This window comes from Oenanthe melanoleuca, chromosome 2 (genome assembly GCF_029582105.1).
Source record: "Oenanthe melanoleuca isolate GR-GAL-2019-014 chromosome 2, OMel1.0, whole genome shotgun sequence".
Classification (NCBI taxonomy): Eukaryota; Metazoa; Chordata; class Aves; order Passeriformes; family Muscicapidae; genus Oenanthe; species Oenanthe melanoleuca.
Window position 1 is genome coordinate 109,905,492 of NC_079335.1, and position 26,695 is coordinate 109,932,186.

At 37.8% G+C, this 26,695-nt stretch overlaps 1 long non-coding RNA gene across 1 annotated transcript in view; it reads left to right on the forward strand.

The window, feature by feature from the left end:
• The first annotated feature begins 7,939 nt into the window (after positions 1–7,939).
• LOC130250116 (uncharacterized) overlaps positions 7,940–26,695 on the forward strand; it is a 32,901-nt gene continuing 14,145 nt past the window's right edge. Inside the window, exons 1-2 of the long non-coding RNA XR_008839915.1 lie at positions 7,940–8,031; positions 9,789–9,880. This is a non-coding gene — a long non-coding RNA (uncharacterized LOC130250116). The remainder of the gene's footprint in view (positions 8,032–9,788; positions 9,881–26,695) is intronic.

The following is a 26,695-nucleotide window of genomic DNA, read 5'->3' on the forward strand; positions in this document are numbered from 1 at the left end:
CTACACTCAGATAGCAGAGTACGTAAGTTTGGACATTGCTCACTTTTCTCACTTCTCATCTGCTCTGTGCAACGTTGCAATCAAATATACAAGCACACTTTCATTTAGTGCTATTCTTTTGTTTTCAGAATAAACAAGCATTAAGTAGCTCTTCCAATAAAAAGCCTTTTCATATTTGGAGAGACCAGTTTAACTCCTAAGACAGAACTGAGATTTAAAACAGCCAGCTTACAGGAGGAAAATCAGGAGATGGAGCTAGAAGTGGTCTAGTATCTTGTTGAAAATGTGGCTGGAGGGAGAATGTAAAATTGTACATTCTGTACATTCTAAAATCTGAAAAATAGGCATTGTGTCTAGTCTACAATGAGAAATTGTACTCAGTGTTGGTCTGAATATTAAAATATAGGATAAATAAAGCCTAAAATGTGCTGATTTAACTTCCTCAAATCATATTACCAGATCCCATTTCAGCAGGCAACACTGGACTTATGGATTTTTGTTTACAGAAATCTAAGAGTGTAGGACTTCTATCGATCATTATAATGTTCATAAATGAAAGAACTCAGTTTTATACATCCCACAGATAGAGAGAAAAAATAAATTAATGTTGGTGACTTAGCTTTCATTCCTGAATAAACTAAAAACAGCAACTGAACCTAAGAAAAAACAAAACAAAACCAAAACCAAAAAAAATAACAAACCACCAACTTCCGATGTGTAGCTACTTTACAAGTTGGTTTTGTCCTACAAAGATCTCAGCTACAATCATTCTGGGGCAAGAAGAAATTAAGATCTCTTTGTCATGAAATAAATTCCATTAATCTCTTTTATTATTTTTATTTAGAACTGGGGCTGTTAATGCTCCAATTAATAATTAATTTATTTCCTGGATTAATTGTTATGTTTTAAAAGGAATTTAAATATACGATGTACACAGAATAATGATTTTAAAAAATAATCCCTTTTTGAGTATACCAACCCTTTCATTTGTTTTCTAAATTTGGCACTCAAGTCAAACAACTGCTTTTCTTCCTTGCATGATTTACCCAATAGTGCAGTTCAGCAAATTGGTTTATTCCTGATTAACAGAATCTGTTTTGTGGATATCCTGTTTTCATTATCAGTGGCCTACTAGAATCATGCTATAAACAGCATTTGTTCAAGCAGTACTGTAGTTACTATTATCAGACACTATAAAATTTTTAAAAATTGTATGATATGCCAACAAGTTAATTTTTACATAAGCCATGCAAAAGGCATTTCAATTATTTTTTAAACCAGAATGAATTTTTCTAGCTTATCTAAACTACCTCTGAGTACAAATAATAATAATAGCTTGAACTTTCAGTGCCAAGGTCTGGTAAAAAAAGAGTTTAGAATAAGTTGCAATTATTGCCTTGCTTAAAAATTCTGTTCAAGTAGAATGCACTTGTTCTGTCTTGAACACAAAAATTAAATTGAGATTTCTTCCTATGTGATGTTGTCATAGACTATGCCATAGTATCTTTGGACTATGGCATTGCAAATCAATAATGATGAATCTTGGTCTTTTGTGTCATTGGACACAGTTGAGAAATGTGGAAGAATAGTTACAATGTACTGCACACACAACTGAAATAGTTGCTGGCAATAGATATCAACAGAACAAAACCTGAAGCCATAATAAAAAGCAAATCATGATCAGCTACTCCTCTGGCACTGATTTTTGGTCAAGGAGTACTGGATTTTTAAAGCATGACTGTCCATCTTTCACATCAAAATGGTGGCATAAGTACATGTAGGAAAATATTCTCTGAGACAACAGCTCAAGGACTTGCCTCAGGTTATTGCTCCACTCAATGTGAACTTGACTAAAATTCAAATTGTGAAATAATAAAATTGACATAAATTAAAAGTTTATTCTTTGCCTCCCAGTGCGTGCAGTAACTTAAAGCCAAACACCAACAAACAAATTGGCAGCTGGTGTTTTAGTCTGTGAGGTGTTAGCCATCTGGTCCCACAAAATAAAACATTTATTTGATTTGTTTTAAGCATGTTAGTTAAGAGAATCCAATATGCAAAGGCCTTAAGACTTTGCTTTCAGAATATTGAAACTCCTTTTTCTTGAAATTTCATCAAGAGTATACATGCTCATTACTATGTATTCATCTCTGCTAAGTCAGATGAGGAACTTCAGAATAAAAGTTGTCTTCAGAAATTCCCATATGGTTTTGAGTAACAGCTGTTATAGCACAAACCAAGTGGCACACTCAGCTTTATATAACACTATCTACATGGTGCTTTCTGTTTCAGGGTTGCTTTCATTTCTTCCCTTCCTTGCAACAAGTACACTGGTTCCATTGCTTAGAATATCCAAAGGAATTTCTTTCATGAAAACTGCATTGCTAATGGTTCTACAGTACTCCTGATGTCCAGTGATATAAAAAGCTTATTTGAAAATTTATTCACTAATTTTGGCTTCAGCAACAAAATAATTTGAAAATATTATCTATCCTTCATATGACACTGAAATGGTTGAATACCAACCTAATATTAACAAGATAATCCAAAATCTACAAAGACCATTTAATACTATCCAGAACATATCATTTGCCTGAGAATGTTTCATTGTTTACATGATAAATTACAAAATGAAAACCAGTTTCCCAAAATGAGACTTAAAAGAGAAAAAAAAATTATTCTTTGGTAAGATTCAGCAGTGCTCTGTATCTGTTTTTCTTGCTCAGGATGCTGGATATGCACAGGAGGACATCAGTGGTATCCTGGCTTTCTAACACCAGAGGCTTTCCCACAAAGCAAAGCAAGGGCTTCTTACAGTGCCTTTTCACTGAGGTTCTGTTGAAATTAAAGGTTTAGCTGCCTCAGTCCATGCCAGTCATGCCCAAAGGCCCTGAAAAGTGTTCTGGAACACTGCTGTTCTCTAAGGCTCTTAGGCTTATTTGCATGAAGTTGTCTAATTTTAGCCAGGAGTTTTTTTGCTGATGTGGATTATCAGTTAATGAAAGCTCCCTTACTAGTGAGGGAAAAAAGTTAGTATACTTCAGAATGACAATGGAGAAAAGGTAATCCAAATTCCCAGTGCCAGTGTGTTTACAAATAAATTACATGTAATTCACAGCTAGAGATATCCAAAAGGACTTCATTTAATGGTTATCCCAAAACGTACTGCAGGGGAGAGTTAAGATTGTTTGTTTTATAAACTGCTTGTAATTTTTTTAACCTTGTGCTAAACTAGGAATCCTTCCAGATAAACTACATGTTCGATTGGTCTTTACAGTGTGCAGGGATCATAAGACACCATGCATATCTTCAGCTCCTCAGTGTATTTGCTGCAGGGACAGGATGCAGAAAAAAGTCAAACTACTCTCAGTTCTGTTGCCTACACAGAAGTGTCACAGATATAAAGAATGATGATGGGTTGTAATTTACAATACAAAATGTCCTCTCTGGTTTAAGTGAACTATTCATATTTTCCACAAAATTCACAAAAGTGTCCCTTTCCAAGTGGAAAACAGTCAAGTTAAATTAAAGTGCTTCAAATTGGAGACTGTCACTTATCATAACAACATGGCAGAATATAACAAGGGACTGCAGACAGGGTCTGAGGCAAGAAAAATAGTACTTAAATAGAGGCTTTCAAAGGTAGTAAAGAGATCAATAAATATTAAAGTTAGCCAGCAGCCTAGAACTGTAGGGGAAAACTTAAAAAGGAAACAAGTGATGTTGTTGAAAGTAAAATCCCAAGTGCTTCTTCAGCTCTTTTCACAATAATGCTTTGACTCCATGCTTAACTCCCAGTACCATGCATTAACTATTTTTACAGTTTTCATCAGGGGCCAGCAGGAGCCAGAGAGCCCTTAAGGGGAATGAAGTCAGGGGTCAGAAGGGCAGGGATCTTGTCAGCCAGGGACCACGCTGAGTGGGGCAGGCCCAGAGGTAGTAGCCAGCCCCAACCAAAAGTTGAAATCACCAGGCAAGTTCATGATGATGAAGCAGGTCTGAGGCCAAGCCAGGAAGTCAATCTGCAGGTCAGAGTCAGGTCCAGCAACTGCTGGACAGACCCCAGGTTCCAGCTGGGAAGGAAGTTCATAGGGTCTGGATGCATTGGCAGGCAGGGGCACAGCGGCAGCTGAGCTGGAAACCAACACTCCTCCAGAGAAGCTTAGGAAACAGGCAAACACTCAGGGCTGAGCTTAAGTAGATCTTCTGGATTTGTGGAGATGCCAACTGAGGCAGGCTAAGGGCTTTTTGGCTATTAGGTGCACTCAGGCACCTTGACTACAGGTTGTTACCTAAAATTCTGCTACCTCCTGTGTTTATTAGATCTGACAAATATTGTTGATCCTTTTGCTAAGGTAGGAATATTTTATTTGGCTTTGCTATGTTTGCACTGAAGTTTGAGTACTTCTTGGCTAGATTCTGTTGGGTGATTAAAAGAAGTCAATTTTTTTCACACAGGCCTTTTCTCAAAAACAGCCCTAAAATGTGCATCTAAAATTTTGTTTCTCTGCGTTTATAAGGGACACCTAGGTCTGTTCCTCTGTTTAAACAGTCATTGAAATAGTACAGACTGGAAGGATGAGATGAGAAATAGACATGACCAGACAGAAGCAATTGTAAGTCTTGGACTCTAAAGACACTAAAGGCAGGATTTAACTGTCTAAATGCAAGTACTTTCCATTTGAGGTGCCCTAGAGTATCCAAAATATCCACACATATGATCTTTGCCAACAGGCTTTAAACCAGCTACATCAAAGGATGGTGATGACAGCTTGCAGTTAAGTGAGGGAAAAGTAATATATGGGGCAATAAATACATGGGACAGGCTGACAGGAGCAAGAGAGCCCTCAGGAAGATTAAGACGGGTTAAAAGAAGGTTTGCCTCAAGTGTTTGTGCACAAGTGCACACAGTCTGGGAAGCAAACTGGAGGAGGTGGATCTCTGTGTGCAGGTGCAGAACTGAGGCAGCAGAAGAACAACTGAGATGTGGCAGGATCTCTGCACTGCAAGGAACACACAAGTTCTTTAGAAACAGCAGGCAGCAAGGGCAAGGAAGAGGGGTGCTATCTATGTGAGCAAGTGGCCTGGATGCATTGAGCTCTTTTGTGGAAGAGTAGATAGTCTGATTGAGGATTTATGAGTCATGATCAGAGGAGAGGCTGGTAAAAGGAACAAACACTATAGTGGGAATCTGCTACAAATCAGGTAGTCAATATTGGGAAATAGATGAAGTTTTCTTTAAGTGTTCAATTCTATAAGTAATAATCCAATGGAAACATAGTCTGTGAGCAGCTCATGCGCAAATGTTTATTCTTCTTTAATTTAAATGCATGTGGTCATATGTTGCTACATTAAAGATGTGTTTGATACAGCTTCTTTGCCACAGGTCTTGTCCAAGTTGAGATTTCATGTTTGCATCCCAGTATATACAAATGAGATGGGTAATTACTTCCAAATGATTTTTGTTATTTATGAAAATATAAAGGAGATAAAATGCAGAGCAGGGGTTTTTTAACTTCAACAACTTTAGGCAGCTCAGAGCAGATTCAAGTTCCGTTTTCACTATCTGTATATTATGCTCTTGTCCTGCCTATTAAATTCAAGCCAAGCAGAAGGAAAGGATGAATTTGCATATCCATTTCCATTCAGGTTATGGACTTTTAAATCCATGTTGCTTGTGTCTATAGACTAATGAGTGCACCATTATAGAGAAGGCTTAATGTGTCACTGCATTTGGAATGTCCAGATTTTTGCTCAGCATATAATATTTTGAGAACCATTTTTTTCAAGCATAGTGTAATAGGCTTTAACTTTGCTAAGCTTTTCTGCCAGGCCTCCAGTGCCCTGCTGTTCTATTATATTGAACTTGTAAGCAGGATGCTCTGCCAGGCTCACCCAGATTACTGCTGCAATAAGGGCCCTGCTGAGTGACTAGTGTCATGATAAGTGCTAGGGAGGGAGTTCACCATCTTGGCATACTGTTCTCATCTTATTAAATTCAGCTTTGTGGAGGCAGGGAGTCTGCCTCTCGGCCTCACTGGCTCTGGCTCAGTCCAACTGCTACTGTCAGACAATATGAAAATAGGAACCACCACAGCTAATGGCAGGTGCTGCACCACCATAGCTGAGGAAAAAAAAAAAAAGAGATTTTTTTTTTTTTCTTTTTCCTTTTTCCTTTTTAATTTTTTTCTTTTAGAAGGTACTTGACTGGATTGATTAGGAAATATTTAGCTATTTAATATTATTATTACTGTTATTATAGCCTTCATACCCACAGATACTTGCTGAGATACTGTTCTTTTTGAACTTATTCTGTCCACTTTATATAGATTCCTTTGTTCTTTCTTACTTACATTAAGAAAAGATAATGTAGCAAAGCCCTTGAAATTGGTCTGATACATTTCAGATTTAGTAAAGGATGGTATTGTAAAGATACAGTCCTGACATCCCTATTCAGACAAACTCCCTACTGGGCCCTGTCTGAGAAAAATTTCCCAAATTCCAGGATTCTACTGGAGGTGGAGTGAGTTAGCTGGTCATCCCCCCTAAACTCAGTAACCCCTGCTTGCCTAATTCTCATATTTCTTTTAAAAATCTAACCATTAGTTTTGTTTGAAGGATTCAGGATTTTCCCAGTGCCCTGAAATGATCAGCTGTGATCTGAGTGTAAGCTATGCTGCTAAATGCAGCAGGAAAAGTGCAACATTCATAGAGAGGAGAGAGGGAATAAGGGAATATGTGTTTGCAAGCCATACCCATGGAGAGGAAGAAAATGAAAATCACTCATTTTGTAGTATGAATTTCTGTAAAGCACACTGAAGTTCTGAATAGGAGAGTATTTGACAATTTATTTTTGAGCCTAAGGCTCTTTTGAGCTACAAATGAAAAAAGGGTTTTTCAAGGGCTTGTGGAAAGATAGATAAATTACTTTTGCACTTGCTGGTGTCTGAGAACATATAGACTCTTCCTTGACATCACCAAATACATTGTTTCTCACTGTTCAACAATAAATGTTCAAATAACCTCATCATTTTCACTTCAAGATTTTGTAAATTGAACATGAACAACACATGAACAACACATGCAGTAACCTCTCTGACAGAAATATCGACGAGGTCTAGCTACAGAAGTGGCCTGATAGCAAAACCAAGTTGGGATCGATAGAAAATCCAGGTTTTCAACTGTGTCTGTGGCAGGAGTTGCTAAGTCTGGCAGGTTGCATTTCAGCAGCACACTTGTTGGCCGTGTCAGTCTTCATAAGAGTGACAGGTTTGATTAGACTCTTTGAGAGAGGCTGATTCAAAAATTCAGACAAAATAACATCTTTCTGCCAGTTTGCAATATCATGTTCACAGTCCATTCCAGACTCATCAAAGCTAAGGAATAAAGAACTTAACAGTTTAATCCCCCCTGAGAAAATGAGTAAGAGAATTATATCTCTGAAAAGTGTGATTTTTTACTTGAAAATGAATAGTGGACAACTATTAGTGGAACTGACTACCATGAATGTTGTGTGTCAGACCAATCAAATCCCAGGCAATTAGCATGCAAGAGAATACTTATCAAAATTCAAGGGCAAATGAAAGGATAAAACAAATCTATGTCATCACATTCATATGTAAGGCAAATCTAATTTGTTTATACCTCTTCTTCATTTCTATATCACATTCAAAACTGTCATTTTTAAAGGTTTTCAAATGCTGCTTCTAAATCACAATTTTTTTTTTAAATTTTTTTTTTTTTTTAAATTCCTTGGTCTTTCTTGTTGTTCTGGTTCACTGTGCTGTAACTGGAGGGAGCATGGGTGGAGTGGTGTTTTTCTTGCTCTGGTCACTGTGTAAACCACATAAAGTAAATTTCCAAGAAAAAAATTAATAATTTAGAAGAGGTTTGAACCTTAACTTTCCTCTTTTATCCATCTCTTTTACTATAGCCTTAAAAAGTTCAGTTGAAATTCAGAACACTGCAGCTAATGAGTGAATTACAGTGGAATGGCTGCTGGAAATTGTCCAGGAGATGCATAATCAAGAGGTAAGTAGAGAGTGCTAAGAATCTGAATTTTTTCATTATATGAAATTGGTTTTGTTTTGCTTTGAGAAAAAAAAAAAAACAAAGATCTCAGGTCTAGATCTTTGCTACTGAAGCCAAACTTGGAATCAGTAAATGTGGAATGATTGCGACATGATTCTGGAAATATTTTATGAGGAATGCATGGAATTTACTCCAGTTTAGAGATGACATTGATCCCTAGCCATTGTGCCTGACAACATGGAACAAAGAAAGTGTTTGTTGCTGCTAATCAAGCAGATTTTTTTTTTTTTCATGCTATAATTTAAATGATTCAATGGGGAATTGCTCAGATTTTGAGGGATTAAATGGCCTTGGGACATGACCTCTCTTTGTGAGGCAGAACATCAATTCAGGATTCAGTTTTTCAGATTTTTCTTCATTTTCATATGGAAGAAGAATGGGTCTGAGATATTCCAACTGAAAAGCAAAATTGTAACAGGATAGCAGAGCTGGAATCACTTTTTCTGCAGTAAATCTGGACCTTGAAACTTCTTTCCATCTTCAGTGATTTTGCAGCTAAAGAGTTTAGTGCTTTTAAATTACAACAATCAAGTGAGCAGTGTATTAAGTTGGGCCTATAAAAAATATTCACATTGGTCTTCCATTCATCACATAAAAGTGACATAGAGTGCTTTACCAAAGACAAGACTTTATCACTCTTCAGGCATCCTTTGTCCTGGTTAGCTGACAAACTTTTTGCAAAAGGCTTTTGTCAAGTACATAAGATATACACCAGCTGTGTAAACCTTGCCTGTAGTATATTGGGAAAAGTTATGAACATAAAAATATGAAACAATGAGCCAATCATGTAACTGTTTTAACTAAGTCAAGTTATTTGTGTTTGGGGTTTTATTTATTTATTTATAAATGTATGAGAACAGCATTTTTTGATTTGGCATTCCAGAGTTAAATATACCCTTGCAATGTTTGCAGGAGAGACACTGAATCATCATGCTAAGGCACAAGAGTGAAAGAGAAAAAAAAATTAATCTATTTTCACTTTCCAAGTTGAATGAAATGTGAAAAATAAACAAACAGCACAGATGGTGAAACAGTTTAAATTTTTAATACTCTCCCAGTGTTAATCATTTCCAATATTTATAACAGCATGATAGCAATATATATTAAAATATGTTATTTTATTTAAATAAAAACTTATTAAGCAGATGAGCAATTCACTATTTTCAGCAAAGTCAAATCTAAAAATAATATTTTTGGAACATAATCAGTTTAAATTTTGCTGCATGAATATTAAACAATATGTTCAAATGCTGAATCTTTGGCAGATTCTTATTACCATCTACTGCAGATAACATATCTGAAAACTTACAGTTCTGTATGTTCATTTCTTTTTCTTTATTAATTTGCCAAGTAAGTGTAGACAAGCAGAACTAGAATTCTCAGTAAGTCTCTTCATTGTTTTTCAGTATTCTCACACATGGAACACAAATTTTGGAGAGAATCCCAAATGGCAGGTGCGGACACTAAGTAGAGACAGGAACAGCCTTCTTGTTAACATATTATCTACTCCTCGCCTACCACTGCTCTGTTACAAAACTCATTGACAATGAAAGCTAAATGAAGTAAATGAAAACTAATTCAGTACTGTTACAAATATTTCAGATAGCTTTCTGCAGCTTAGGAGCAAACAAGCAAAGAAATCTTCTCTATGCCTAGCCCTGTTGGATAATATCCAAGCTACTATATTTTCTTTCCAGAGCAAATTTAAAGCATTCTTTGCAAAAGGTGGTGTCCTGGAGTGCTGAACTGGAGAAACAGAAAGACAGATGGAGGAAATCAAATGAATCAGGTACTGCTGCTTACAAAAGGAATTGAATGAGGTGGACAAGTTGTTGGTATGACCTTAGTAGAACTATTTTGCTGTGTAACAGATCCATTAATAAATTTTGTAATGTTAGGGCGTTCTATATGTTAAAATTGATCTAAGTCGTCTCATCCCAACATAATTTCAGATTTATTTCTTTCGGAAGTTTAGCAGGATATTGTTAGTTTATGCAGTGTTGCAAGTAGTTTAGGTAATGGTATTTATTTATACATATATTTTCACTGTTCTTCCCTTCTTCCTGACAAATCCCAGAGTGTGTCCATTGTTCTTAAGGTCTGAAGAGCCAAAGAGCTTTTCATGCATAATATCAAGACAGCTATGTGGGCAGTAACTCTGAAAGATGTATTTTTATTTAGAGGTCCCCATGAATGTCCATTCAAGTAACTGGTTGTGCTGTCAGTTCACAGAACTTTCTATTTCTATTTTCTCCTTTAATTTGAGGATTAAATTTCAATATTGGTCTGAAGGAACTAGCATCTCAGTATTCATACCCTTTTCAGAAACTGTAACCCTGTGGTAGATACCTTGTGAATTTTGCTGTGTAAATATGGGACTGAGGTATTATGTTGCTTCTAGGCAACTGAAATAGGGAGGAGAGGGTGCCTGTACCCCCTTAATCGGTAAATAAATTGCAGTGCCAAGATTTTCCAAAATGTTTAGTGGCTGAAGGTGTTTTGGCTGGTGGGTGCCACAGCTGAGATAGCTTATAATGAGCCTGATTTTTGGAAAATAGCCTTTGAAACTAGGCCTTTAACAGCAAGGCTCTAACACTCAGATTTCTGGCAGTGTGCTGTCTTGTTTTCCTCCTTGGTTTTTGTAGCCCTCACTGTGGACCATCTCTGGTGACTATCACAAAGACCATCTATATTGAATGTTAATTTAAGTAGTACTCGTGATAGATTCACATCTTTTACATAGCAGCCACAAGAGGGGGATGTGGAACACTCACAGGATATTAGGGTTTAGTCCTCTCACAGTTGTCAGTATTATCCATAGTTTCTCTGATTTCTACCAGCCATCCACTTTTAACACCAGGCTTATTTTTCTGGACTTTGCTTGCAACAGTTATTTTAGTTAGGAGAAACCTTTAGAGGGGGTTCAGATGGAAAAATTCTGTCACCTAAATTAACTCCCTTTTGCTCTTTAATACAACAGTTACAGCTGTTTAACACTTTCAGAGAACCATGCAGCTATCTCATAGCAAAAGGGGTTAATGGAACAACATGAGATTTTTTTCCAATAAACAAATTCTAATTGATACAGAGGCTGTAATCACAGGAAACCCGCTTCGTTTTTTGTTTTTTTTTTGTTTTGGTTTGGTTTTTTTGGGTTTTTTGTTTTTTGGTTTTGTTTTGTTTTGTTTTGTTTTCAGCCAGTGTGTTGTAATGGGTTATGTTAGGGGCAGAGCAATACACACCATAGAAAATTTGTACATGAGGGCAAAAGGAATAGATGATTGCTTTTGGGGACTGTGTAGATTAGTACATCATTGCATACTAACAAAGTGCTAATTGCTCCTTTTGACCACGGGCCCAGTTTACAGTGCTTTAGCATGAATGTGTTCTGTACACTAAATTACAAAACTAACACTGCATTATTTCTTTCTACAGCTTGCAAATTCTTGCAGATTACCCAGGCTGCAAATCCTGCATCTGCTTTGTGGCAGTAATAGGAAAAATCAAACAGTATACTTATATTTATATACATTTTAGGATTGTTTTAATACTGTATATAACTACACAAGTAATTTACCTCTACTCAGTATCTTACTTAAAAACAAATAGGTATGAACCACTTTGAACAGGTTGTTGGTACTGATTTTATAGAACTTTTAAAATAGCGACTGTTTAGAGTATTTGCCAATTATTTAAAGATCATTTAATAACTGTGAAAAACAAAACCATGCAGAATGATCTCTCTTCCTTATCTTCATTGGAATCACACTCAGAATGGTACATGTTTTAGCTCAGAAAAGCAGTATATCACCTCTCTGCACCTTTTCTAGAAGTCCAGAATTATTTGCTCACAGTGCCTTTCCACCCCTCAAACAGAATAGAAAGAAGCATTGCAACAAGACACGTGCAAAGTCAATAGGAGACCTCACTTTCTTGGAAAGGCATAAATCTATAGGTGTCAATCCCATTCTGCTGCACATCATTTAAGCTTTTTATATACAAACTCTTGGTTTTGTTGAAGACTGGGCTTCTTTCACATATCTCTTTTGGTCCCTCTTGTCTTTTCATGCAAGAGTTCTTACAGATCTGACACTCTATTTACATAAGCAGCCTGGCAGTAAGTTAATTTAATATCTACTGTAATTTAATTCTAGCTCTGCAGATTCTTCATTTTGGATCTTAAGAATCAGGTACTAGAGACTGAATCTGAGACTTCAGTCATGTGCTGTAGTATTTGAGGTTAGAGCATGTATCAAAGTATTTTACTAAGGAAAAGGCATTTGGTAAGGGAAAAGAAAAGATGTTGTAGGAATAATCCAGTTTTGTGAAAAGAACAGACTAAAATATTTCATAGTTTTTAATTTCACACATTGTTAAAACAATATGAATACTGAATAACATGAATTCTACTCTCTTGTCTATTTTTAAAATAAACAAGATGACTAAAAAAAAAAAAAAAAAGGCAATGTACAAAAACTTACTGAAAAGGACAGGTATGTGTCACCATAAGGGCACTCTGTGTCACAAAGCAAGTATGCCTTAGTTCCAGCCAAAACAACCACCCACTCAGGGTACTGAAGGGTAGGCATGCTGTTATGACCCAGATTCAAATGGTGAGAGTAGGAGTGAGAAAATGAAAGTGTTAATAATATTTCAAGCACAGAGCTAATAGGAGGAGAATTTCTGGGATTCCCCTTTCATTCCTATTCTCTCTCAAAAGGAAACTATGGACTTCCCTCTGGAATAAAAGAAAAAAAAAAAAATCTCTTTGGCTTGTCTCCAAATGTTGAATATTTTGACTGAGTGATATGTGGCAGAACTGTGCACCTGTCCTAGCTGGAAATATGTGTGTGAGTACTGAAGAGGAACAGATGAATTGAAAAGTATAAAATATCTGAGGACTTCAAACTTTGACTAGTGCTGAAACATTTTTTAAAAATAGGAAAAGATTTGTCATTTAACATACTGACATACATCTTTGTTTTGCTGCAGCTGACATAAGTTTGACAGACAATAAATCTGTTGCAGCCATCAACACCAAACCAGCAGCCTACCCCACCAAATAGCTTGCACAATGGCATTTTTGAAAGGATGGAACATATGCTTACCATATTGCTGCAAAAACTCCTTTTTCTTACTCCTTGTTGTGCCTAATTCAACTCATTCTTATCAGAACAAGCATTTTTATATTGCTGAATTTATGTTGTGTATTTTATGTTTTACAGAAATATTAGGAAGCCCTCCAACTCAGAGAGAGGCTTGGTATCATATTAACACTGAATGTGACTAAAGAAGAGTTAAAATTAGTTAAAATTGCTTCACAGTAGTTGCTTTTTAGTTTTTAGTTGTTTAATGATTGACAAATCAAAGCTTTATCAGACTCTATCAGCTCTTATGTTGAACAACATTCATAGATACAAGTTACATGATTCATTGCATCTTGTAACAGAAATAAGGATTGTGGCTTAAGCTCTCTGAAAACTTCTGCTCCTCTGGAAGTCCTGTATTCAACCCATTTTCACATAGTAAGTGTGGGACAGTAAAGACAATCTTCTGATAGTTCTCCCTTTAACTTGTTCAAACATAGGAGGTTTACAGGGCTATCACTACTTTTTTCTGTTAATGTTTTCTTCCTTTGATGTAGGCAGCTTTTTGGTTGGAAAGAATGAGAATCATAAAGTCATAGAATTATTTGGGTTGGAAAAGATCATGAACTTCAACTGCCAACTCAACACTGCCAAGCCCACCACTAAACCATGTTCCCAAGTGCCACATCTGCACATCTCTTAAATACCCCCAGGGATGGCAACTCCACCATTTCCTGGACAGCCTGTTCCAATGCTTGGCAAAACTTTCAGTGAAGAAATTTTTCCTAATATCCAATCTAAACTTCCCCTGCCACAATTTGAGGACATTTCCTCTTGCCCTATCACTTGTTACTTGGGAGAAGAGTCTGACCCACACCTGTTTGTGTCCTCCTTTCAGGCAGCTGTAGAGAGCAATAAGAACATTCCTGAGCCTCCTTTCCTTCTGGCTGAACACCCCCAGCTCCCTCAGCTGCTCCTTGTAGGACTTGTGCTTCAGAACCAGCTCTGTTGCCTCTCTCTGGACCCACTCCAGTCCCTCAATGTCTTTCTTGCAGTGAGGGGCCCAGAACTGAACACAAGATTTGAGGTGTGGCCTCACCATGTGTGTGCTGAGTACAGGGGGACAGTCATGGCCCTGGTCCTGCTGGCCACACCATTGCTGATAAAAGCCAGGATGCCATGGGCCTGCTTGGCCACCTGGGAACATGCTGGCTCATATTTAACTACATGTCAAGCAGCACTCCCCCAGGCAGATTTCCAGATGTTCTTTCCCAAGCCTACAGTGTTCAATGGGGTTGTTGTGAAACCTTGTTAAACCTCACACAGTTGGCCTTGCCCATCATTCCAGCCTGTCCAGATCCCTCTCTAGAGCCTCCCTACCCTCCAGCAGATGAACACTCCTGCCCAACTTAGTGTCATCTGCAAACTCACTGAGGGTGCACTTGACGCCTCTTCCAGATCATTGATAAAGGAATTAAACTGTCCTGCTCCCAACACTGATCCCTGGGGAGCACCACTCTTCACCAGCTGCCAACCAGATGCAACTCCATCCACTACCTTTCCCTGGGCATGGCCATCCAGACAGTTTTTCTCCCCAGCAAAGCATGCACCGGTCCAAGCCATGAGCATCCAGTTTCTCCAGGAGAATGCTGTGGTAAAGTGTCAAAGGCATTACTAAAGTCCAGGAGGACAACATCCTGGACAACAGCTTTTTGCTCAGCCATTAGATGGGTCACTATGTCACAAAAAGGGATCAGGTTTATTAAGCAGGACCTGCCTTTCATAAATCCATCCTGACTGCATCTGATCTCCTGATTATCCTGTAAATATGACAGCTGTGTCATGAACCAGTGAGGTTCCCCATCACTGAGGTCAGGCTGACAGGCCTGTAGTTCCCCATATCCCTCATCCAGAGCATCTTGTAGATGGGTCTTGCATTTGCTAACTTCCAGTCAACCAGGACCACCCTGGTTAGCCAGGACTGCTGGGAAACGAGTGGCTTGATGAGCATTTCCATGAGCTCCACTACTATCCTTGGGTGGATACAATCTGGCCCCATAACTTGCATGTGTCTAAGGACTGTAGCAGGTCACCAACCATTTCCCTCTACTCCCCATCCCCATCTTCCACCTCAGGGGGCTGGGTACGAAGACAACAGCTGATCTTGCTATTAACAGCTGAGACAAAGAAGGCATTAAGTATGTCAACCTTTGCCTCATCCTTTGTCACTATCCAGTAAAGAATGGAGATTCTCTTTAGCCCTGATTTTCTTGCTGACATAGCTTTGGAAACAGCCAGCAGTTAGGTTTTGGCCCTTCTGATTTTTTCCCTGCATAACCTCAAAACATACTTGTAATCCTCCTGAGCTGTCTGCCTCTCCTTCCAAAGGTCATATGCTCTCCTTTTTTCTCCTAATTACCAACTCTTTGTTCAGCCAGGCCAGTCTTCTCCACTGCTGGCTCATCTTTTGACAGGGGCACAACCTCCTCTTTTGGGATTTCCTTCATGAAGACTGTCCTGCTTTCCTGGACTCCTTTGTCCTTCAGGAGTGTCTCCTAAGGGGCTCTGTAAACCAGGCTCCTAAACAGGATACAGTCTGTTCTCTGGAAGTCCAAGTCAGCAGTTTTGCTGACCCCCTTCCTAACTTCTCAGAGAATTGAAAACCACCATTTTGTGATACCTATGCTCAAGCCAGCCCCCAACCATCATGTCACCTACAAGTCCTTCTCTGTTCGCAAAACAAGAAGTGTCAGTATGTAGCTGGTTGCTTACAATATTTAGAATTACTTCAATAAATATGGCTTTGGTGCAAAATACAAATGATTTATTTACATTATCAGTTGTGCTTGCAGAGACACTCCTTTAAGACAGAGCATAAATTAACTAGAAGTGGGGCTCAGGGGTGACTCATTAGCCTGCTTTCCTCTCTCTGAAGCTTTTCAGTGCTTGCAGGAGAGGGTGATGGAAGGTTGAAGAGGAGGAGGAGCAACTTTTCTCCTTTTGTGATGCCTCTTGTGAAGGCTTTTTCTCCCACTGACTGAGCGCAGATATTGAAAGTCTGTTCTATCTCCCAAAAGTCTGATGTCAACATCAGATGTCATCCACAGCAACAGCAGCAGCAGCCACTGTGACAGCAAAAGGCAAACAGTGGAAGATGGAGCCAAAATATTGAAGTCCCTGCTTCCCTCCTCAGGGCTAAAAAGGCATTCAGAGACCTGTATTCTGAACTTGGGACACAGCTGTTAAAAGCACTTTAGTTTTCCAACCTGTGTGTCTGGAAAACTTTATGATTGCAAGTGGTTTGGACAAGTCTGGCTTTTGAAGCAAAGCTAAAGCTGAATTTTATAAGTTTGAAAGTGTAACAACTGAGTAAGAATGGCAGAATTTCACACCTCTTAGTTCAGATTTTCAAAAAGGCAAAATAATGTTCTTGGTATTTTAACTCAGCTTTGTATAAAATAAAATAAAATAAAATAAAATAAAATAAAATAAAATAAAAATAAAAATAGAATAACTATATGGATGGAATTAAATGAGCTCTATAACAGACCCCAGAAACCATCAAAAATTGCAGCTGCATAGAAATTTTCGTTTAAAGGGTTTGAAAATGGTTCCATTCATGTAAAGGCTATTTGTTAGTCTCATCATACTTCCTGGTAGAATGTAGTATAGTAATATATAGCAGTATTGGAAAACACTTTGAAATTACCCTTATGCAAGGACTGGAGTGAGTTGCCTTGCAGTAGGTTGTCATGCTGTTTCTTTTTCTTTTTTTTTTTTTTTTCAAATGCCATCTGTGCTCCAGAATTTAGGTTTTCATTAAAACAAAAATCAGCTGTAAGGATTTCAGTCTTATTCACATTAAAACCCCTTGGAACAACTGAGGACTTGATCATATAGTTACAAAGAAAAACTGTAATTCCATCCTCTTCTTTTCCAGTTTATATGTGATCCTCATCAGTTTAAAATCTGGCAGTGCTAGAATTATATGGAGTCTTCAGGAAGCAAAACCAGAAACCAAATACCAAGGACTGTAATAAAGCTTTTACTCTTCTGCAGCCTTGCAGTTGTATCTCTGAGAAATCAGAAATGCCACAATAATCTCATTGCATTATCAGCCTGGAGATCTAATACCATTAACTTAACTGTCAGCTTCATTAACCATTTCATTGTTTATTGAAGTGTATGGCATTAGGTGTACAGAGAATGGCACAGGTTGCTTCATGCAGTAAACATGAGTAACTGGAGAGATAAGTTGCCATCAGTCTGAATTGCTAATTAAGGCAAAATCTAAAATGTCCTGTGATAGCTCTAAAAAATGTGTTTATTTTAAAATAGCTGGGTTTGTGGGTGGACTTTTAGGAATATTACTGCATTTTTTCTATCCATGTGTTTGTATAATTTTGAAGTGTAAAGAACTCAAGTGCAAAAAAACCCTGAAACCTTACTAGTAATTAATATTTCACTGATACCATTATCCAAAATGTTGGGGAAACTTGTTAGGGGGTCAGATGCTGGTTTTGTACTTCACATCAAAGAGGCCACCTGGTTGTGCTGGCATTAGCATATCTCCACCTTGTCATTGGTGCTCAGAAAGTGATGCCAAGTGAATTGTTACAAGAACAACTGTAGATTGAAAAACAATCAGTGAAGTGAATTGCCTTCTCTTCTTGATGCTGGTATTTTTGGGCGGGGTAGGGGGGTGGGGTTTAACCCATTTTTAATCTAAGTTGTTTTTGCATTTTGCTTTGATGATGTTGGTTTCCCAAAAAGCTGTTCCAAAAAGCTTTTAAAAATTACATTGGCAAAACCAGGCTCAGTACAACTCCATGAAAATGAAGGTATTTTTATTATTCTGAAAATTTGCATTCTGAAATTGTTTCATCTTTTCTGGATTGCACTCAACTGGATGTTTCAAATATTTCCTGTCTGAATTTCTGGGATTTGGGGAGGCAGGAGGGAAGGGCTGTATTCAAAGCAGTAACCAAGCATGACCTGATTTAAATTTTAAAAGCTGACACTTACGAAGCCCAACTAATGTTTGCACAACTCTTGGAAGGTTTACAGTGCAGTATAATTGCTGAGTGCAACATAATTGTTAATTATTTGGCTTCAGGCAACATAAAAATAGCAGTGTGCTCACACTCTTCATCTGTAGGAGACACCAGAAATCACAAGATTAAAATAATTCTGTATTGTATAGGCCAGTTAACAAGGAAAAAAAAGGTGTAGGGGAGAAATCTTGGGACTCTGAAACATGACTCTGCTAAAGCAGTGTTTTATGGGAGATTTAAGTGATACTTTAGGTTAGAATGCTCATCAGTAAACTTCATATTGCCTTGCAAATTGGCAGTAGCAGTCCTGCTGGCATTAGTTAAAGAATGCAAGGCGGGTTGATGGGTAGAAAACCATTCAGAAAATTGTTTTTCCTTTCCTAATGCAACACAAAATGATGCAACACTGGTAAAAGGAAAAAGAGCTTTGAGAGCAGAAGCATCAGTTCCTTGACTAAGAGGTGGTGCATGTCGTTCATTTTCCAAGTAAATCCCTTAGAAACTGATGTAATTGGTGAATAATATTTTACTGAATTGGTCTCTTTAGAGTTGTTAGTGGAACAGGATGGGAAATTATGGTGCCAGCCACATGCTGAAGGTGCAGTTCTTTGTGAGGCTGAGTCTAACTTGCCAAATGAAGACTAGAGACATGACAGAGGCTTAAAGCTCCTGAATCTCCTTGCTAAGCTGTGGCAGAGATGTTCTGGGGTCAAATGCTGATTCAGTTAAGTCAGTGCCAAAGCTCTGGCTGACTTCAATGGGGGCTGGGTTTTATCCATTTTTTTTTGCCCTTAGTAAAGGAGACACCATGAGTGCACTTAGGCATCTTGTAAGAATCACACTTAGTTGTGGCTGGGCAACATTTGATCAACATGGAGTTGTGCTGTTTACCTGGCATCAATGCCCATCTTTTTGCCAACTGTTTCTCAGTTTCCCTGCTCTGCAGCTGTAACAGAGCTCACCTGCTCTGAGAAAGTCAGAGCTTGCTCTCCCATGGGTCTCCTGAGTGGATTCTGATCCATGGAAATGGAAGGAGTTTGCAGACCATACTCAGCACTGTACCACAGGAAATTATTGCAGGTTCTGTTTGCTGTGGACATGGACAGACCCAGAGCTTTGCTACCATAGTTGCTCTGGTCTCCAAAGGGGTTTTTCTCTTTCAGCCAATGAATATCTGCAGGGCAGAAAGAGATTATATTAAATGATACCCAGAAAAGATTTGATTCCTCATCTACACACACCAGTGCAAAATGAAATCGTGAAGAAAAGCTATTTTCATATAGCTGTTATAATTGAGAGAGGGCATCATTTCACACTATAAAATCCCTATGGAATTGTCAGGCCTTATATTAATTTGGTTTATATCACACAGAACACTGTGCACCAGCGCAAAATAAACTTTGTATTTTGAAAGGAATGGTACATATTACTAATTTGTGATTTCTTATTTGTAGATTACTGCATTTATCAAAGGAATCAACATGGAAGGTAGCTTCAACACTGCATTGCTGATGGGTTTAGTGAAGTGGGATATTCAGGGGAGTTTTTAATATTCTTCCTCTCTTTTTCTAATGTGCAGTGGGGCTTAGAATATTTAACTGTCACTGAAGAGATATTTATGGTTTTAAAAAGTCCCTCAAATTTAGCTGTCTTTTATATGCAAAATGCTTAAATGTAGGTGGATTCACAATTTAATCAGATGAAATATCTATAGACCTTTAAATAGTGCTGAAGTCAAATGTGGCCTATAAACCACCTACTAGCCAAGACAGATCAGCAGACAGGATACAAAAATGACTGATTGATCCATCCCATGTTAAGGAAATTAGGATTTAAGTGATTAACTTAACAAGGAAACAAACAAAAATAAACTGAGCTTTAACTGTCCTGATACAGAAAGAAAATTAAGAGGTACAAGAAAAGAAATTATTTGAAATTCCTTTGAGAAATATAAAAAACAGAGATAATCAAACTCATATCACATATCACATTCGAAACATACATATCAATTCCAGAAGATATTCTGAATTTCAGATACAAGGGTTTCTTATGTAGTGATTAGAGAATTCTATGGGTTCACTCCAGGTTTAAGTGGAAGAGCTAATTCTCCAAGTGGGTAAATATATCATCCAGATCAATACAGCAATGACAATGAGTATTTAAAATGCTAGTAGAAAAAACTGGCTATTTGTATGAAAGGCAAAATGTGTTAAAATCATTTAAAAGAGTAGAACAGTTCAAAAGTCTTATATAAACCATAAAGTGTAAGCACTTTTCTATATAATCAAGTATATCACTATAGAAGTAGACTTCAGTGCATATGTCAGTTCAGTTATTGCTTAAAACATGAACTCTAAGTAAGTTATTGAGGAAGAAACAGAAGTCCTACTTCTATGTTGACTCTTTTTGGTTAATTCCTACTGAATTACCTTGGGATGGGATTGTTATAATCTCAGCCACTGGGAAGCAATACCAGCAATGGCACAGTTCTAAGACAACTGAATTATAAGCCAAGAAAAAAAAGAAATGTCACCTGGCCAAATACATATCGTATAATTCTGACAGGTTTTTAGTCTTTATGTCTCTGTTACAAATGAAAGTCATATAAATAAAGTCTGTTGTTTCTAGCTCTGACTATACTAAAATATTGCATGTTGAAACACCTCTCTGCTATATTGGTGGTATTTTCGATTAATTTTGTTCATATTTCACATGCAGATTCATAATTCTGTGTTCCATCTTTAATCACAAAATATGCCCATCTAGCAGTTAGTTGTCCAGGCCATGTTGCCTTACCTGATTTACAAGAATATTGCAGGAAATAGTAGCAGAACATAAATGACAATTATAGCACAGATACTGCTACAATCCTTGTCTGGTGCTTGTGATAGATGGAAATTAGGTTTGTCTGATGTTATTTAATCTTAACAAATGTATCATAGCTATTGCTTTTCTCTTTATTAGATCCTGGACTTGCATGTGATTATTAATTGTGCAGAGTTAGGCTAGCCAGTTGCTAGGTATGATTGTGTGGTTGTGTTACCAAAATAAACTTGGGTTGTCCTGTTTTCTTCCTTGCACATCATTTGCTTGTTCTTTTTTTCTTGCATGGTGTTGGTGTCTACACAGCAGCATGCTAAGTAAAATTAAGTATTTGTTCCAGCAGAACTAACACAGCTTTGAGGAGTGGAGTAAAGAGGGAGTGGGAAGAATTTTCAGAAAACTGGTTCCCTAACTTGGCTTACCACACAGATGAAAATAGTAAAAATAACAGTACTAACACTAGGGAGGTAGACAGATGTGTGGGACAAAGTATGCCTGCCCTGTCCATTGACTGCATACACTTATATTGGGTTAAAATGATTTTCAGCTCTACTTTCTGCCTGTGCAAGCCAGCATGCTGGTTTCTTATTTTAGCACCCCTTGTATACTCAAGGTTGTAAAAAATAATAGCTAATGAGGTTAAATTACTTTATCCAGTTCCCTATGAGCTCCAGGCCAATTTCACCAGATACATGCAATTTAGTAACCTCTAACTTATCAAAGTAACCTCTGACTTGTTCTCTTCCTTCCCTAGCCTGAGTTCTTGCTTTACACCACTGTGTTAGCCCTCTGGTCATTGCTGACCTCCTGAGGCTGCAGCTTCATGTTTGTTGGCTAAATAGTATTCCTGTCCCAATTGCTCTGGTGTTTGTCATAGGACATCACCCTCCAAGTTGTCCTGGTGCAAGTGGTTGTGAGTCAGTTTTGTGGATTAAATCAGGGAGTTGATCCAAGTTGAAAAAGTCATGTTTTATTAATTGTTTTATTTTTACCCAAATCCCCAAGGGGAGTGTATGCCAATGAAAACAAGCCAGGGTTTGGGAATACCTTAAGCCACTGACCACTTTCTATTGTGAAAACAAGCCCCTGCAAAGACTTCAGCATAACAGCTTTAGACTTACATGATTACAGCTGAGATTAAAATCTGGCCTTGATGTATCCAACCATCTGTTTCCATCACAAGAAAAGAGACTCAGCAGGAATATTTGCAGTTTTGAGGACAGGATTCTGGTTTCATTCCTGTAGTTATATATCACAAATAACTCTGTTGCTGGAGTTAGAGTTATTTTCTTTTTTATTCCAGTGTATATTATTTGGGAACCTACTCCCCAAAAATTACAGAATGAAAGTGCTTTGGGGCAGTCCTCAGTTTTAGTTTCTCCAGGTTTACACCAACATAACTTTAGTGGACAGCTCTGGATTCTTACCAGTCTACCTCAGAATACAGCCTTTCTTAAAGTAGTATGAAATGCATATAATTTTGTCTCAACAGCTTTGGAGGAGTGTACTTCACTGCTATCTTCATGGTTCTAATTAAATGTGACATTTTTTCACTCCTTGGATTTTGCCAATCTCTGAAGTGACCTGCATAGGTAGTGTTTTAAATCTATGAAGGAAAAAAACACACAGATGCTTACACTTTTATTTTCTGCAAATCCATTAAAAAACATATAAGATAGAATTGAAAATACATACAGTGAGATTAATTTCAACCAAATTTATAAACCCTTGAGGATATCATCTTGCTGACCATTGTTTGTTAACAGTTACAGGAAAAAATTTACTCTCAAAGGCATGGATAAGCATTTTGACTAAGTTGCTACATTTTCTGCTCTTTCTTTTTTATGTGTTCCTATTACTTAAGTCAGATGCACAGTCATCCACTGATTAATGTCATCATCAGTATGACGAAGTACACACTTGAAGTTTCTTAATAAGAATTAAAATAACTAGGAACCAGTGCATATACACATGATGGAGGAAAATGTTACTTATCTGTTGACTTAATAGCTAAAAGAATGTAGCAAATTATCAGGGATGAAATTCCTTTATACATCTGGGCTCATGTTTATGTTAAAGGTGATGCACAATTTGGAATTTTGTCTGATTTGCATACCTCTTTGAACTTGTGCATAGCATAGGATATATTTATTCAGTATACATTTGTTTTAATAATGTCTTCTTTTTTGCCACATAATTTCTCCTCACTTCATACCACAGTCCTGATTTTGCCTCCATTTTCATCTTGTATCTTCCTCCTGGAGTAGATTTGCATAAATAATTCATAAATACATCAGAGAAGGAATATCAGTTTTTTGCCAGTCCCTGCTCTGGAACCCAAATATTTGGAATATTTGTAGATGTTCTTCTCTTTACATCCTCTTCTCCTGCATCATCAACAATTCTTAACACCTTCTTCTGCATGTCCACACAGGAATCATCTCTCTTCCTTGCAGGCTTAGCTTCAGTCTCTCTTCTTCTGCAACTTCAGCATCCTTCTCACAGCTGAGAATTTACAGGTCTGATTCTCCTACTCAATTTCCTAAAAGGCACCATCAGCAGAACTGACTTCTTACTTCTTTATATACCAAGGCAGATGCTACACTGAATCCCTGCATGTCTCTCAGGAAGTGATACTGCCTGGGTCTTATCCAGAAGGAGAAAACTTCACGTGGATGCACATAGAACATGACAGAGTGATGAAAGAAGATACCACTTGTTAGTCTGTTAATCCATAGACAATTTGTTTGGTTATTTTTTTCCCTAATACATCCTAGTACATTGTAAAGCTCTGTTGTTTTCAAAGTTGGGGAATTTTCTCTAAGTTTGTTTTGAGTTGTGATTGTAATTGTTGCAGGTCATCACTGCAAACATCAGAATGTGTAATGTGTCTGAATTTTGCCCATGTGCTACAGTTATTTTTTAATAGCTCCATGGATTTTCCCAGTAGACATGTGTGGGTTAATGGGAAGATTTTGGTGTTTAAGTTATGAGCATCTAAGTGGCTGTATATAGAAATGTTGATATGGCATTCAGATCCTTAACCATCAACAGTGCTGATGAAGGCAAGCCCCATATCACATTAGTAAAACAGGGCAGAAGGCTGAGGGAAGTGACTGTCCCCCAGTACTTGGTACCTCTAAAATTCCTTATGGAAGCCAGTTTCCATTTTGAGGCAGTGAGTGCAAGAAAAATATGGACATATTGGGGTCTATACTTTGCTGTAGTATGCATGTTACCCATGTATATGGGGGATCTTGCTGATGGATACAAAAATCTGAAAGCAAGGTGCAGAGAGATAGGGGCCAGTGGTGCCCTGAGACAGCACAAGAGGCATTGGACACCCACTGAAACACAGGAAGGTCCCTTTAAACATAAAGAATAAGTTTTTCACTGAGAGGGGAACTGAGCACTGACATAGGCTTCTGCTTCTCAGAGGTTGTGGTGTCTCCATTCTTGAAGATATTCAAAAGTCATCTGGACACAGCCCTGGGCAACAAACTCTAGGTGGCTCTGCTTGAGCAGTGGACAAGGTGGCCTTCAGACATCACTTCCTAACTCAGACATGCTGTGATTCTGTGACATGCAGGAGCAAATCTATTGAAGAGTCAGAAAGACGATTAAAGAAGCCTCTGTTGTAGAAGGCTGTTGAAAAGAACATAGTGAGGATGAAGGAACAGAGGAAACAGGGCTCAGACCAATCATGGAATCTCCATATTCAGTGACATACAGAACATGATTCATCAAAGCAACTTGGTCTAACTTAGAAGTCAGATCTCAGTGCTGATCTTTTAGGTAACTTTTACGTTGGCCCTTCAGAAACTTAAATTATTCTGATGGAATTTGTTGTGTAAAATTTAAGCAAGACTTCCTGCTCTTTGTAGGAAGGTCTTAATGAATACAGAGATATTTAAAGCAAAACACAACATGAAGTCCAAGTTGCTGGCAAAGATTAGTAGCATGAACATATTTTGACATCTCTGTTATTATTATTACTTTGCATGGCATTTGTGGAGCAAGAACCACAGCTGTTGAATGTACTGCATTGGCATGTATGATATGAACAATACCCATTTATAATTAGTTTCACAGAGGAGTCTCCTGGAGGTGTGACTACAGGAAGAGGGATATATATATATATATTTATATATATATAGGATATGCCATACAGCACGCTGTTTTGACTGAGTGTTAATACCACAGACCTTAAAGACATGACATGAACACAACTTTCAGGAAAAAATTTGGACACTTCTGCAAAAAAAAGATTATGATAGATCCACTCCCTCCTGCCATTTCAGCTGCTCCTTTTCTACTCTGGCTTATATCCACACTTAAATAATACATGTGGAAGCAGCAAGTTCCCTTGTAAAAGAATTAGGTTTAGTGGGCAGAAATGTCTTGGCGCTGCTTCTACTCATAAGCCTTGTCATAAAACTCAAGGCAGGATTGATTGAATCAATACTTTCTCATAAGTCTGTGTTAACTCTGATAGCTAACTATCTACAAGCCAAAGAGGGGAAAAGAAGGTGCTGAGAAGGCAGTTAGTGAAAGTTTGCTCAGGATAAGATCTGGAGACAAGTAGTCTTGTTGAATTTGCAACAACCAGTAAGCTCAGGGCACCTCGAGTCTGCTGAATTGATACAAGGCTAATTGACCATGATGGTATTAACAGTGGGTTGTATAACTTGTACCAATCCTGGGAGGCATTGGCAGCTGGATGAAAAGAATACAGAATTGTGTGCCCACCTCATGAAACAGAAGGACTCTCTGAATTACTACAAGGAAGCCATTGATGCTTTAGCATTGGTCCTAAACTTCCAAGTATACAGTGGAGTTGTTGTCTCTACTATTGTTCTGACTGGTAACTGTGAGTGAAAGAATGAGTAAGTGAGTGTGTAACATAAATAGCTATCTGCTATCAATAGGAGCAAGTTAATGATCAAAGAAATATCTTGCATCTCCCCCACTCAAATCCCTAAGAGGGAAAAGGGAATTTACAACACTTCTTCTACAACAAATTAGAAATGTAATGCGACAGAGAAGGGTTCAATGCTGCTGGTTTCCTTGCTTTTTATTTACAGTTTAAAATAGGTGGTACCTTAGTTTCAGATAGGATGGGGTTAATTTTCTTCCTGGTAGCTGGTACATCGTTGTGTTTTGGATTTAGCATGAGAATAATGTTGATAGCACACTGATGTGTAAGTTGTTGCTAAGTAGTGTTTACCCTAATTCAAGGGCTTTTAAGTTTTCCATGCTCTGTTAGCAAGGATCTGCACAGCAAACTGGGAAAAAGCATAGCCAGGACAGGTGACCTGCAGTGGACAAAGGGATATCCCATGATACAGAACACCACACCCTGTATATAAACTGCAGGGAAAAGGCCAGGAGGTTTCCGTTTCTGCCTGGGGACAAGCTGGACATTGATCAATAGATGGTGACCAATTGTAGTCTGCAGAACTTGTTTTTCTTTATATATTTTACTTTATGACATTATTAAACTATTCTTAACCCTTGAATTTTTCCACTGAGGTGGGACTTGTGAGTGAGCAACTGCATAGCACTTAGTTGCTAGCTGGGGTTAAAACCACAACCGTGGAAACAGATCAAGCAGCAAATTTTTGAAATAAAGTCATTCAA